At 41.6% G+C, this 15,617-nt stretch overlaps 1 long non-coding RNA gene across 1 annotated transcript in view; it reads right to left on the minus strand.

Moving 5' to 3' along the window:
• The window catches only part of LOC137639112 (uncharacterized), a 96,093-nt gene extending 82,651 nt beyond the window's left edge, over nucleotides 1–13,442 (minus strand). Inside the window, exon 1 of the long non-coding RNA XR_011044231.1 lies at nucleotides 13,240–13,442. This is a non-coding gene — a long non-coding RNA (uncharacterized lncRNA). The remainder of the gene's footprint in view (nucleotides 1–13,239) is intronic.
• Between the last annotated feature and the right edge of the window lie 2,175 nt (nucleotides 13,443–15,617).

A 15,617-nucleotide genomic window follows, 5' to 3' on the forward strand; every position in this document is an offset into this window, starting at 1 on the left:
GAAGACGTAGGCATCGATGCTGTCCCACCGTCACCGGAAAGCATCTTGCCAAAGAGTCTTGGGGTCTTGGAGGATTAATTTTTGTTTTATTTTTATTTTTTTTTTTTGTTTGCTAAATCCTGAGAGAGAGAGAGAGAGAGAGAGAGAGAGAGAGAGAGAGAGAGAGAGAGAGAGAGAGAGAGAGAGAGAGAGAGAGAGTAGTTATTGTACTGATTGTTTGTTGTGAGAAAGACTGTTGGTTTAAATGAGGTTGTTTATTTACTTTTAGCTAGATTAGGAGAGAAGTAAATGTTTTGGAGCGAATGCTTTTTTGATTTGACTGCAGCTTAAGGCAGTTGCGTGTGTAAATGCTGGATTATATTTTCTTACCAGCGTGGAAGTGTTTTGATTATTTTGACAGTAAGTACAGTTTTGTTTATCTTTGCTTGTCGTGATTGTGAATAATAGGAACTATTTATTATTCATCTTTTATTATAGTGCGATAATTTAGTTAGCTAGGAGTGTTTGTAAGTGTTTTGTTTTTTATTTTCAGGCCGTGATTCCTCCTTGGAATTACTTATTCCTTTTAAGAACATTTTGTTTTGACTGAAGATAGTGTTGATGGCCGGGATTGATATAAAGGATCTCTATTTGACTGCTCTTTGAAACAAAACACCTATTGATCACCGGACTTTGAATTTCTTTTGGACCTGGTTAATACGTATGATGATGATGAATATGATGATGATGATGATGATGATGATGATTATGATTACGCTCACGGCTTAAATCAATGAATACATTTTGTATTGACCGAGTGTCAGTGTTGCCATAGTGTGGCGTTGCAACCAAGTTGTTGCGTTGGGCTTGAAAGGACTGTTAGCCCTTGTGTGGATGAAGGTGTCCACACACCTATATTATATGTTAAAAGTGTTTTTGTTTGTTGGTTTTTTTGTTAGTTTTAAGTTTTTGTGATTTATTTTGAGATTTTGACAGCAGTTTATTTTAGTATTAAGTGATTATTATAGTTATGTGTGGTTGCTGGTGTTTTTCGTTAAATATGATATTTTGATTATAAAATAAATTTTTGAATATACTTACCCGGTGAATATATAATAGCTGACGTCTCCGACGGCTCGACAGAATTCAAAAACTCGCGAGCGATCGCCATGAAGGTAGCGGGTGTGCCCACCAGCGCCGACTATCGGCCAGATACCGCATATACATGTAAACAGCTCCAGTTCTTCTTATCCCGCTGGGTCTATCGGGGAGGAAGGGGGGGCCTTTAATTTATATATTCACCGGGTAAGTATATTCAAAAATTTATTTTATAATCAAAATATAATTTTTAAATATTAAACTTAGCCGGTGAATATATAATAGCTGATTCACACCCATGGTGGTGGGTAGAGACCAGTATTAATACAGTTTACGGCGTATATGCTTAGAGTTTTTGACAGTTATATCATAACAAAACCCAAATAAATATAGGTACCTGGTAAGGAAGCTGACTCTAACGATTACTCTGCCTTGTTAGTCCGCTTTCCTCACGAAGCCCAGCCATCCTCTTAGGATGCTGAAAGACTCCCAGGAGCTGAAGTATCCAGGGTGACAACCCATACAACAGGACCTCATCAAAACCCTTAATCTGGGCGCTCTCAAGAAATGACATTTGACCACCCGCCAAATCAAAAAGGATGCGAAAGGCTTCTTAGCCTTCCGTACAACCCAATTAAAAACATTTCAAGAGAAGATTAAAAGGATATTGGAATTAAGGGAATGTAGTGGTAGAACCCTTACCCACTACTGCACTCGCTGCAACGAATGGACCCAGTGTGTAGCAGTCCTCATAAAGAGTCTGGACATCTTTTAAGTAAAATGACGCGAATACCGACTTGCTTCTCCAAACGGTCGCGTCCATAATACTTCGCAGAGATCTGTTTTGCTTAAAGGCCACGGAAATTGCTATAGCTCTTACTTCGTGCGTCTTAACCTTAAGCAAGCAACAATCTTTTTCACTCAAGTGAGAATGAGCCTCTCGGATTAAAAATCTAATAAAATATGACAAAGCATTCTTTGACATAGGCAATGAAGGCTTCTTAACTGAGCACCACAAGGTCTCAGATCCACCTCGTAAGGATTTAGTCCGAGCTAAATAAAACTTCAGAGCTCTAACTGGACACAGCACTCTTTCAAGCTCGTTGCCTACGATCTCTGACAGGCAAGGTATATCAAATGACTTAGGCCAAGGACGAGAAGGCAGTTCATTTTTGGCCAAGAAAACCAAGCTGAAGTGAACATGTGGCTTTATCTGTAGAAAAGCCGATGTTCCTACTGAAGGCATGGATCTCACTGACCCTTTTAGCCGAAGCCAAGCACACTAAGAAAAGCGTCTTGAGGGTGAGATCCTTCAGGGAGGCTGAATGTAATGGATTAAACCTGTCGGACATTAGGAACCTTAGGACCACGTCTAAGTTCCATCCAGGAGTTGCCATACGATGCTCCTTAGAGGTCTCGAAGGACTTAAGGAGATCTTGGAGATCTTTATTATCGGACAGATCTAAGCCTCTATGTCTGAACACAGACGCCAACATGCTCCTGTAGCCCTTAATAGTGGGCGCTGAGAGGGAGCGAACATTTCTCAGATGTAGGAGAAAGTCTGCAATTTGGGCTACAGAGGTACTGGAAGAGGAAATGGATGATGACTTGCACCAGTCTCTAAAGACTTCCCACTTCGACTGATAGACCTTGATGGTAGATGCTCTCCAAGCTCTCGCAATCGCTCTGGCTGCCTCCTTCGAAAATCCTCGAGCTCTTGAGAGTCTTTCGATAGTCTGAAGGCAGTCAGACGAAGCGCGGGGAGGCTTTGATGAAGACTCCTTACGTGGGGCTGCCGTAAGAGATCCATCCTTAAAGGTAGACTCCTTGGAACATCTACCAGCCATTGAAGTACCTCTGTTACTCACTCTCTCGCGGGCCAGAGTGGAGCAACCAATGTCAACCTGGTCCCTTCGTGAGAGGTGAACTTCTGCAGCACCTTGTCTAGGATCTTGAAAGGTGGAAAGGCATAAACGTCCAGGTGAGACCAGTCCAGCAGGAAAGCGTCTATGTGAGCTGCCTCTGGATTTGGAGAGCCTCTTTGTCAGAGAGAGTAGCAAAAAGATCTATGATGGGTTGACCCCATGTCATCCATAGCTTCTCGCACACAGTCTTATGCAACGTCCACTCCATGGAGATGACTTGTCCTCTTCTGCTGAGGCCATCCGCCAAGACATTCATTTCTGCACAAATCTCGCCAAAGGAAAGATGTTACTGCCTTAAATGGAGTTCCTTCTGATCCGTAGATCAAAGACCCGAGCCTTCCAGACTGTCCAGTGGAGCTCCCTAACCCAAATCCGCTGCATCTGAAAACAACACATGGTTTGGGTTCTTGATCGCAAGAGAAAGACCTTCTCGAAGTCTGATGTTGCTGTCCCACCAAGTCAGACATGTCTAGACTGAGTTGGAGATTGGGAAAGAGATACTCACTAAGCCCTTCTCCTTGTTCCAATGTTTTAGGTGAAATAGGAAAGGGCATAGGTTGAGTCTCCCCAGAGAGATAAACTACTCCAGCGATGAAAGAGTTCCCACGAGGCTAGTTCAAACTCTTACAGAGCAACTGTTTTTCTCTTGCAAGTGAAGGACTTTTAACAGAGCTTGTTCCATTCTTGCGGGAGACGAAAAGGGCCGAAAAATCAGACACTATCTCCATTCCCCAAAAAAAATAGTCTGGGATGGGATACTGTAAGTTACGACTTCTCTACATTCACTATGAGACCTAGCTCCTTGATTAGGTCTAATTTCCATTAGAGGCTCTCCAGACAGCGATATAATGACGACGCCCTGATTAGCCAGTCGTCAAAATAAAAGGAGGCTCTGAATCCTCAAAAAATGTAGAAAGCTTGCTACATTTTGCAAGGGCCTTGTAAAAACAAGAGGAGTTGGAATGAGGTCGGAGTACAGTGCTCGACAGTGGTACATTACTTTCCCGTCCACAAACCTCAGATGTAGTTGAAAGTTTGGAGGAATCGGGATGTGGAAGTATGCATCCTGAAGGTCGAGAGAGACCATCCAGTCGCCTTCCCTTAATGCTGTCAAGACAGCTTGGTAGTCTTCATCGTGAAGTTTGTCTTGACAATGAACACATTGAGCGCACTTACATCTTAAGTACTCCTGCAGTGAACGTGGCTGCCAGATCATTGGAGCCATCCCTGATAGTCTTGTTCCTGCAGAGAACGTGGCTGTCAGATCATTGGAGCCATCCCTGATAGCCTTGTTCATGCATGACATAATTGTACAGCAAAACTTCAAACGCTCGAAAAACTCCTAACAGGAGATGGTCTAGCTCTGAAGCGGACCACAAAATCTTGGAGCGTCTCATGGCCAGGCGCCGGGGAGAGTCTATGAGGCTTGAGAAGTCTCTCTGGGCAGAGGCAGGAACTCCCAAGCTGAGAACTTCTCCCGTGTCATACCAGACGCTCGCTCTATAAGCCAGTTTAAAAGGAGGGAAAGCAAAGGCTGTCTCCCCCAAACTCCTCCTGGTGATCAACCAGTCGCCTAGCAAACGTAAAGCTCTCTTAGAAGAGCGAGAGAGCACTAGCTTAGAAAACAACGGCTTCGAAGTAGCTAGGCCTAGTGTAAACTCTGACGTTTAGGCGAACGAGGAGCAGCAATTACAAAATAGTCCGGACAAAGATCCTTAAAAATCAGCATGATTTATTTAAAGTCCATAGAGGGCTGAGCAGCTTTAGGCTCCTCTCCGTCTGACAAAGTCCCCAAGGGAATATCAGTAGGAGGGGGATCAGCAACTTCCTCATCTGAAGGAACCTCGTCCGACAATTGCCGAGTCTCAAGCAAGGGAGAGACCTGCCGTGGTGGCAATGCTTGACAAGCAGAGTCCACACGCAAAGGAGCATCAGTAGCAGTCAAGGACGCTACGTCATGTAACTGCTTAAAGGACTGACCAGCAACAACAACAGGTGCGGGAGGACGCTCGACGTCAAGTCGAGACTGCCTTGACTGCCTAGATAGAGCAGTTAAAACAACTCTTGACTGCGGTGCTTGACGATCAACGTCAAAACAAGGCAACTGAGCTGGTTGGCGAACGTCCTGAACGTCAACACGAGACTGCGGCAGCGGCTGAACGTCAACACGAGGCTGCGGCAGCGGCTGAAAGTCAACACGGGACTGCAGCGAGTGAGGATCCAAGTCACGTGACTGACGTGACAAACTACTGACATCACGTTTCATAACGTCAAAAGGACGAGTAAATGCTCATTTGGGTGGCTGATGGCCAGAGTCTCGTTTAGTGTCATGGCGACTCGAAAGCGAAGGTTCATCGTGAACCTGCTCAACGTCATACTTCTCCATAAGGGAGGCAAGCTTAGTCTGCATGTCCTGCAGGACAACCCATTTAGGATCAACGGGAGTCGGAACGGGCCGAGACGATGGCAACGTCTGTGTTGGCAAAACATTGCCTTTACCGCGACCCTCGGACCCCGTGTTACGCTTGCGTTTAATAGGCGAACCGTCTTCCGACGACTGCAAAGGGTCAGAGCTGTCCCCATGGCTACAGCCAGGACGCTGGACCTGTCCTGAAGGGACTGACTTCCGCTTTAAGGGTCTAGAAACTTTGCTCCAAGGTTTCTTTTGCGAGAAGCCTTCGGATGACGAGGAGAAAAACAGCCTCGCTCGTCTTATGGTAGGGGCGATCTTGCTAGACACGCCCGATACCATAGAGGGAACGTTTGTTCGTTGGTTAAAGCCTCTCGTCCCCATAAGTCCTGCGATATTACTTCTCCCTGGTAGCATGGGAGCCTGAAAGAGGTCTCGGACTAGGTGAACGACAAGCACGAACAGACGAACCCTCGGTCGCAACACTAAAAAACACTTTGCGCAATTATCACTTTATCACTACGATTTTCTGTTTTTGCACTTACTTCACTGAAATCGTATTTTTCAATAATTTCACATTAGGCATGAATAAAACTGATTTCCACCTGAAGCACGCAATTCTCCCCTACATCAAAAGGGTATAATTGCGAAATGAGTCGTATAATGTAAGCACATTAGTACAAGCAAAAATCAGTAAACATATATATCGAATAAAACGGAAATATATAAAGTTAAAAGGATCAGTGACTGGGGAGGAGACTAAACACTAGTTCATTAAAGACTACGTTTTCAATCTCTCACCGTACAGTGCCTTGGGACGAGAATAAAAACTAAAAACGTTTTATCCTTTCTCCCCGTACAGAGACTTGGGACGAGAATAAAAAACTGAATCGAGAACAACGTTACTCGCTTGGGACGAGAATAAAGATCGGAACGTTCTCTCTTCCTCTCTCTCTCTCTCTCTCTCTCGCTTGATTTCACACAGAAGAGAAAAGCCCACTCACCCTTCGTCAATAAACAGGTTATTTGACCAAAGGAAAAAACTGAAAGGACTAAGAAATTGAAAATTAACAAGTTCCTTTAAATTAGTATTTAAAACACTTCCGTTTGAAAGAAGAATGAACAAAACGTCAAAATCGATTTACTCTTTCTGCAAAGTGAAACCGTGAATCTCTCTTTCTCTATCGTAACGATAGAGCGCAAACTGCGTAGCATAAATAAACCAAACGTTAGTTCATCTTTGAAACAGCACGAAGACTATTCAAAGAAAATCTTTCATAAAATATCTACTAAAAAATATTCTTTTCATAACTCTTACAGAGCAAATGATTTAAACTTAACGAAAATAAAAGTTGAATGGGCTCAACGTTGTTTAACTTCGGTTTCCAAGTTAGGACCGCCTACTCTCGGACTAGGGGAGGAATAGGTAAGGCCGCATATAAACAAAACATAAAATTTATTATAAATGGAAAGCTAATCGAAGAGGCCTAATAAAGGCGGGTGAGATATAAAATATATAGAGGAAAATCTATAATTAACAACAACAATTTATAATGTGATAAGATAATTGCTAAAAGCCTAAAACACACTTCCGTACACTAAGGGAAGGGTCGGCCATCTTTACTCTATGGAAAAAACCAGAGATAAAAGAGCAAGGGCAAAACACTTTTACTCTCCTTTCAAAAGCATTTCTTTTGAGGATAGTATTGAATAATCCAACACGGCGAAAGCAATAAAACCAAAACCAAGTACAGTACTTCACCAATTCGGTAGAAAACTCGAGGTCATAATAGCGAGTGGAATCGACTTGTCGATGAAACCGACAGAGAAGAACTGGAGCTGTTTACATGTATATGCGGTATCTGGCCGATAGTCGGCGCTGGTGGGCACACCCGCTACCTTCATGGCGATCGATTGCGAGTTTTTTAATTCTGTTGAGCCGTCGGAGACGTCAGCTATTATATATTCACCGGCTAAGTTTAATATCTAAAAATTCTAGAATATCAGTAAATATAGTTTTAAAGTTTAGTTTTTTTTTACCTTTTGTTAAAGAGTCTGGTATAGATAACGTAAGGGGAAAGTTTGTTTTGTTGAGACAATTGTCTGTAGGTGTGATTCAGGGTGTGGGGCTTCTTTTTGAAACATCCCGCCACAGTCTGAGACTGGGGGGGAAGTACAGCGGAAGCTTGAAGTTCCAGGCTGTCGTGATCAGGTCCCCCAGGCCAGGACTTTCTGGTTACTAGAGACGAAAGTGCGCGAGGGAGCGCAGAAGGAGGGCGAGCGTGGTTGGAAGGGCGAGAGCTGGCGGTCGGAATCCGATAGTGCACAGACGAGCGATGACGCGTAGGCGAGCGACGGCGTGTTGGCGAGCGATGGCTTACTGGCAGGAATCGCGCTCGCGCGATGGAACACCGTTAGTTCGCGTGCGGGCGAACATGGGTGCGCATGTACGCAGTCGCGAGGGCGAGCGCAGGCGGCCGGGAGACCGATGGCGCGTAGGCGGGCGAGAAGACGACAGGAAAACTTCTTACCTGCGCCCAGGTCTGATAGATCGTGGGCGAGAGGGCGAATGTTAGAGCGCATCGCGCTAATCAGAAGGCGCGCAGGTGCATCAGGAAGGAGAGCGTTGATGCGAGCTGTCAAGCAGGCGATCCTGGGCGTTCAGGAAAACCGTTGGCGCCCATTGGCGCGTAGCAGGAAAGGGCGCGCAGATGTGTGCTGGCGAACTGAAGAGAGCTGGCGCACAGAAGGACAGAAGTACAGGTGAGCGCTGGCGAGCAGGAAGAAGATCTACAGCGAGACTCAGCTACCGGAGATCGTAGTCCACAGCAGGCGAGCGCTAGAGCGCTACTGTGCGCAGGCGCGCAGGAAAAAACCTGGCACTTAATGGACTTACCCACACTGTGGAATACTGTAAGCCCCTTAGACCCGAAGGTACCGGTGCCCGTTGTAAACAGGGTGTGTTGGCGCCCACTGCTCATCTGCGTCCAGGAACGGAGGTGAAGACTAGCAGGTCTGGCAGGAGAAGCAGCAGCAACGGTCGGTACTCGTCAAGGAGGGTCCTCTGCGGAGAACGTCGAACAAAGATGAAGACGACCTCAGACAGGTGCAACACCCTCCAACCTCCGAAGAGGAGTCTGAACGTGACCTCCCCCGAGGGGAAGTCACTTGCAGGAGAGACCGTAGGCATCAGCTGTCCCCAAAGGGAAACTGAGCCCTCAGCAACAACAGCAGAAGAATCCTCCGAAGAGGAGTCTCTATGAGTGTCCTCCCTCACGAACGAAAGAGGAACACTTCGTAGAAGAGACCGATCAGCTAGTGACCTAAAATGAGCAATCCTCCGAAGAGGGGCTCCTGCAGTTGCTCAGCCCCTTGAGCGTAACTGCAGGTGCGACCGCTCAGCACCAAGAGCATAGTCGCACGAAATAAAGGCAAGAGGAGTTCCCCCGAAGGAAAAAACTCAAGCCTGGACGGGAAAACTTCCCTCGGAAGGGAAGTTACCCACCCAAGGAGGCGAACCTCCTGAGTGTTCTAAAATGAACCGGACAGCTATCAGTCATCACGGGAGCACTTCCAGGAGAAGGAGACACGCCCCTGACGAAGATCTATAGGGGAGGCAGCAACAGCAGAATCCCCAGGCCCCAACAAGACAGCTCGCTCCGTTGTCACATTACAGAAACGAAACTAGATCGTTAACTGTGAAAAATAAAAAACAAAAATCATTAGTAAACATTCATTCCCCCGGGAAGACTCCAAAGAGGAATCCCGTGGGAAAAGAACACAAGAATTACACAACAGGCATGTGCCCTCAAAACCACTTACACTCACGGAAGGAGAGCTGTAACAAACATAGAACTATAACAATTATAATTATGTAACTATGTAATTATGTAATTTAAATATGAATGTTCACTAAATAAAGAACGAAAACCCCGAAAGGAATCGTTCTACAAAAGCTGAAAAGTCAACAAATAGGCTACAATTAGATTCATAAACTAATTGAGACAAAATGTATGGCGTAGCAACCCCACCCATACGGGAAGGAAGCTACCGAAACGTAGTAAAGGTAAAACGTAGTATAGGGTGAACGACCTTAAGAGAGAGAGAGAGAGAAAGACCGTAGTCAAACTCGATCGCGACCCATGAAATTACACCGTGGTGGCCTAACTGCCGAGGGCTCCACGGAGATATCGTACACTATACACACAAGCACGAACTCTGAAAAAAAAACACTGATTTCTATACTCAAATATATACATAAACACGAGAATTTGTTTACATATATATTGAGTATAAGAAAAGTAAGTGATTAAGTAAAGACAAAACAAATAATGGCTGCCAAGCGAGGACGAAGACAGGCATGACCGTACATTGTCCGAGCCAAAAGTGAAGTGAGACATTTCACCGGTGTGTGAGGGGGGTAGGGGTAGCAAGCTACCCCTCCCCCTACCCCTGCTAACTAGCGCGGGGTAGTAAACCCTCGTTAAAATCTAATGGCTGGTCAATTTCAGCTACGCCGAAAGTAAACCCTATGTAAATAGCGTGGTTTGTATTTCGGTTACGGAACAAATATGATTTTTTCCTCTGGTAAATAACGTGATTTAACTGGTTTTCACCTTCATTTCAACAGCAACAACAACAACCAGTTCGGTTACTTGAAGTTAGTCGAACTGGTTGTTCTGTTTGTTTGCGGTTGAAATGAAGGTCAAATTCGGTTAAATCACGTTATTTGCAACAGGAAAACATGAATTTTCTTTTCGAAATGATACCCTGTAGACTTGTAAAACTTTACCATATTAACACACTCGTGGAAATTTTCTATACGTATGGGCATGTGATTGGTCACTGGAAACAAAATGAAGTCTACAAAGTAAATATGAATGAACTTGCATAGGAAACTTGTTCAGAGCAAGTATTTATGTTAAAACTGGGATTGATAAGATAACAACAACAGGTATGAAGGAAAACTAGACATTTAAAATGAAGGGAATAAAAAATATTATTTAATTGTAATTTATTGAATTGCTGTAATAAGGGAGAAAACGGTTGAAAGTGGTATGGAAACAAATGAGAAATATACAAGTGGATATTGCACCAATTTTCCCTGTCCTTAACTATAATGAAACCAAAACTAGTTAGGCTTTATACTTATGAAATTCATGCATTCACTCCGAAATAAGACTACCATTTTTCACATGCAAAGAGTACACCATGGTACTACACTGCCATACCCTGGCCTGGGTATGTGATTCTAATATAACCTTTCTGGGTATTATTGTACTGTATTACAGGGCTATGTAACCTAGGCAAAAAACTACTTTTTTCTATAGAAAAAATTTCGCTCCTTTCGAAAATGACACTCGTTCCCGACTCAAATGAATAGTTTCAGAAATATATATATCTATATCCTACAATAATGGGGGACCCCCAGTGGGAACTCGGGGTTTTGGGTGGGGAAAACATACTGGGGAAATGGTATATAATGGTAAAACACGCCTTTTCTTTTTTATACATTACCTTCTTGGATGTATAATAAACGGAGGAAAAGACAAAACAGAATAAGAGGATAAACTTTAGAGGCGCCGTTGCAAAGGCTATGGATCATGAAAAAATACGGTAATATTGAGCTGTGGCAAAGTTAGCGTAACATGCTAACATTAGCAGTGCTTTTCATTTATTTTTTGTTCTACGGTTCGCTTGCAGTCACTCTCGTTCGTTCGTTTGTACATAGCAAGTTTCGACCTTCTGAGCATAATCTCACCACCCCCCCTCCCTTCGCATAGGCTCCACCTCCACCAATAAGATTTCTTTTTTTCTAGCCATCAAATTTAACTATTCGACTTCACTCGCTTTATTCAAGTATATGACTTGAACCAGTACAAATATTACCATCCCTTTTATGTAATACCCTCGTATGCATATTACGTTTGACCCCAGTATTACTCATTTTATTATCCGATACCTTATAAAATCACATCATTTTATATTCCGATTAAATATCATTTATCATACACTCCATTTTATCTTGCTATATTACTTTTATACATTTTGTTATTACCTTGTCACACGCAGATTTTACATAAATACTTGCTCTGGACAAGTTTCCCATTCTGGTTTATTCATGTTTACTCTCTTGACTCCGTTGCTTTTCCGTTAACCAATCACGAACCCATACGTATGGAAAGTTTGCACAAGGAGGTTAATATTTCCCTACCCCCACATTCCAACAAACCCTTTTCCGTGGAAATCTTTGTCCAAGTCAGGTCTTTGTTAGTTCAAGTGACGTCTTTTTGTGTATTTCACAATGGAAGTTTTAGAAAATTATAACAACTGCAGTAATCCATACTTGAAAGTATTTTGGTGTATTCCAATGTTGATAATTTTCTTAAATCTCGTAATGTAAAAGACCAATGTTTATAGTGTTCCAAGTGCAGTACTAAACTAAGACAAAGAAGTTAAGACACCACAGACTCAGTCACAACACCCCCGTGACCCACAAGATTCATCGTCACGGTCATAAAAGTATGTTATTAATTTCTTTAACTTTAATGTGTTAGTTTTACTATTTTGTTAGAGTACGCAGCTCAACATTAACGTTTGCCAGTGCATACGAGCTTGATGTTTTATTTTCCTGCGACCGTAAGTGAGCCTGTAGAGGAACAAGAACCATTATCTTTAACGTTGCTAATGTTAGAGTAACATTGCTAATATTAGCATGCGCAGCCCAACATTACCGCTTGAAAGTACATACGATTTTGATGTTTTATTTTTCTGCAAGCGTAAGTGAGCAAGTGGCAGAACAAGAACCATTGTATCTAGTGTTGCTAATGTTATCGTAACAGTACTCACGTTAGTGTAACGTGAGTGAAGTGACACGGAATTTGAACAATTCATTATATTTAAACATTTTAACAGAATATATAATAAAAGACAATATATTGGGTTTGTGACCTGGGAACTTCTAGGTTAGGTTAGGTGGGTTTGTTAGGTTCTGTACCCTTTTTTGTACCTTTTTATATAGTGAAAAGGCTATATGGAAAAATGCTTTAAAATACACATGCTAATATTACCGTAGCATTGCTAACGTTAGTAATGCCATCGTAATAACTGAAAAGATATAGAGCAAAATATAAACTGGAAAGAAATTATTTTCACACATCAAGGCCTGCCTGAAGAAACTCTCAGTGTCTGATGGAGGGCGAGAAATAAACCCCTAAAAGTAAAAGTAACGTTTGTAACGTTGGTAACGTTGCTAATGTTAGCGTTCACAGTACATACGTGAGTGAATTGACACGGGATTTGAACAAGTCACTACATTTAAACATTTTAACAGAATGTCTATAACCAAAGACGTTATATTTATACATTTTAACAGAAAATATAAGTTTTCCTGCTCAATATGTGATTTAACCGGTTTTCACCTTCATTTCATCCGTAATAACAGCAACCAGTTCGACTACTTAAAGTTAGTCAAATTGGTTCTGTCTATTTGCGGTTGAAATGAAGGTCAAATTCGGTCAAATCACGTTAATTACTACAGGAAAACATACATTTTCTGTTCGAAATGAGAATCTGTAATGCAGTAAAACTTTACCCTTTTCCGTATGGTATTAGCCTGGCTTAGGCCTATGGTTCTACTAGTTTAGTTTTATAACAACACACTGGTTCTTAAGTGCTACGGTACTATGCTTGCTTAACTATTTTTTTATGCTACTAACTAATTATGACAGTATGCTCACAAGGATAATACAAATGGGCATACTGTACTTGCAAAGGGTTCAAAATATGAAGTCTAATATCTCGAGTCCAAACTAGGTTAGACCTTACCTGCTTCTGCTTGCACACTGCATGGTGGTAAGTTCCTCAGATGTCTAGTTTAAATCACTTTCCCATTTTATCCTAAAATTCTCTTTAGATATAATTATGCGATACATTTACATGGTAAAGCTGAGGTATTCACGCTTCAATTAAAAGAACAGGAACAGGACAACAACGCTTAAACCACGGTAACTAACTTATCCGAGACTGACCATAACACTTCGTAAACAAACAAATGAGATACTGAAAAGAATATTAATAAACTAATATAAAACTACGTAAATCTGCTCAAACGATATATTTTATAAATTTAAATCTTACATTTCTATTCTTGGAGATCATTATTTCATACACTTTAATTCAACGAAAACTGTGAAAACAACTATATGATTCCATTTGATTTAGAAAATTGACGAAATTGGAAACTGACGACCATACTCACCATAGATATCATTAATGACGACAATCAATGTTCCAAAGAGAAACGGCATCTGCATATTCGTCCTGAACTTTATGTCAAGTTAATAATGTTCATGATGAAATGAAAACAAAATCCGAGAAAATGGTGGATCAATTCTTTGTGCCACAGGCCAAAATTTTGTCGAAAGCAACGTGCTACTGACCAAGGTGATACCTTGCTATTGACTACATAATATAAGATATACGTAAATTAAAAATTGATTCTGATGTCAAAATTAGCGAACAAAGATGCGTGGCGTTATAGAAATAGCGTTATTTGCCAAATATAATTCCTTTAATGGCTTAATAGAATAAAAATCAAGGGGGTAAATTTCGAGTCTTGTCTTATTCAGAGGTTCCAATTACTACAAATAAAATGATAAAAACCATACCTTATGCATAGAGTGAACTTTGGTTATAGCCTACATTAGGAAGTTCGGTATTTACTAGGGCTTCTAAAGATAGTCGACACCATACTTGTGAAATCTCCCAAACATCGAGAGGCAATTTACGGACAGCTAAGTTTCAAGCAAGGTCTTTTGAGATAGGCTGCGTGCGGAGGAACCTTTTTAACTTACCAATGGTATCTCTATGGACATTGGTTTCAAGAACCCGTGTGTGGCCGATTAATGAAGGTCGATATTTCAAGGGAACAGGTTACAAAAGTACTCTAAAATACAAATGAATTTGCCCTTATTCTGACGATTTTATGTATCTTAATTATGGCAATGCTCTTGTAGAGGAAATTAGATATAAGCGTTCTAGAGTATACCTGGATTTATGGAATTTAACATTAAGGTACATGAGACGAAGCTAGGGGAATATTGAGTGCCAAGGAGGAATTTTTGGCAAAAGTTATGAAGTAATGAAGCAAGAAAGTATATTTAAACAGGTACCGGGAAAGACACGGACCTACAATAGGTAAAGGGATCCTTCAGTAATTATTAAAGTGCACTGGCAGCATGAATCTTTAAAAGAAATCATGCATCCTTATATTTCAATCTGGCTATTATAAAAGCAAATTAAGAAACAAACTGAAAATAAAAGAAGATATTCATAACGCTGTGTATATTGTTGAACAAGTCTCATTTAAGGAAAACACGTTCAGTAACAACGAAGACATCTAGTTTAACCTAAAATAGAAAAAAATAAATCCGTAGGTATGAGCAAATGTGATGAAAATCATATTATTATTATTATTATTATTATTATTATTATTATTATTATTATTATTATTATTATTATTATTATTCATTTCAGCCTTCAAAAGTCCTTTGTTGGATGTAGGCCTTCCAGGTTCCTCCACAGATTTCTATTGCAAGCTATTCTGTGCCACTGTTGCTAAGCTACAACCCTAACTGGAAAAGCAGGATGCTATAAGCCCATGGGCCCCACCAGGGAAAATAGCCCAGTGAGGAAAGGAAACAGAGAAAAATAAGATATTTAAGAACAGTAACAACATTAATATAAAAATCTCCTATAAAAACTTTACAAAACAAGAGGAATAGAAATATGATAGAATAGTGTGCCCGAGTGTATCCTGGCACTACCCAAGACTAGAGAATAATGGTTTGAATTTGGGATGTCCTTCTCATAGAAGAGCTGCTTACTATAGCTAAATAGTCTCTTCTCCCTTACCAAGAGGAAAGTAGCCACTGAACAATACAGTGCAGTAGATAACCCCCTTGGGTGAAGAAGAATTGTTTAGTAATTTCAGTGTTGTCAGGTGTATGAAGACATAGAGGAGAATATGTAAAGAATAGGCCAGACTATTCGGTGTATGTGTAGGCAAAGGGAGAGTGAACCGTAACCCAAGAGAAGGATCCAATGTAGTACTGTCTGGCCAGTCAAAGGACCCCATACCTCTCTAACGGTAGTATCTCAAACAGACCAGTTTTGTGAGCATCTAGATCATTAGAATAATTGAA

The sequence above is a fragment of the Palaemon carinicauda genome, chromosome 4, assembly GCF_036898095.1.
Source record: "Palaemon carinicauda isolate YSFRI2023 chromosome 4, ASM3689809v2, whole genome shotgun sequence".
Taxonomy (NCBI): Eukaryota; Metazoa; Arthropoda; class Malacostraca; order Decapoda; family Palaemonidae; genus Palaemon; species Palaemon carinicauda.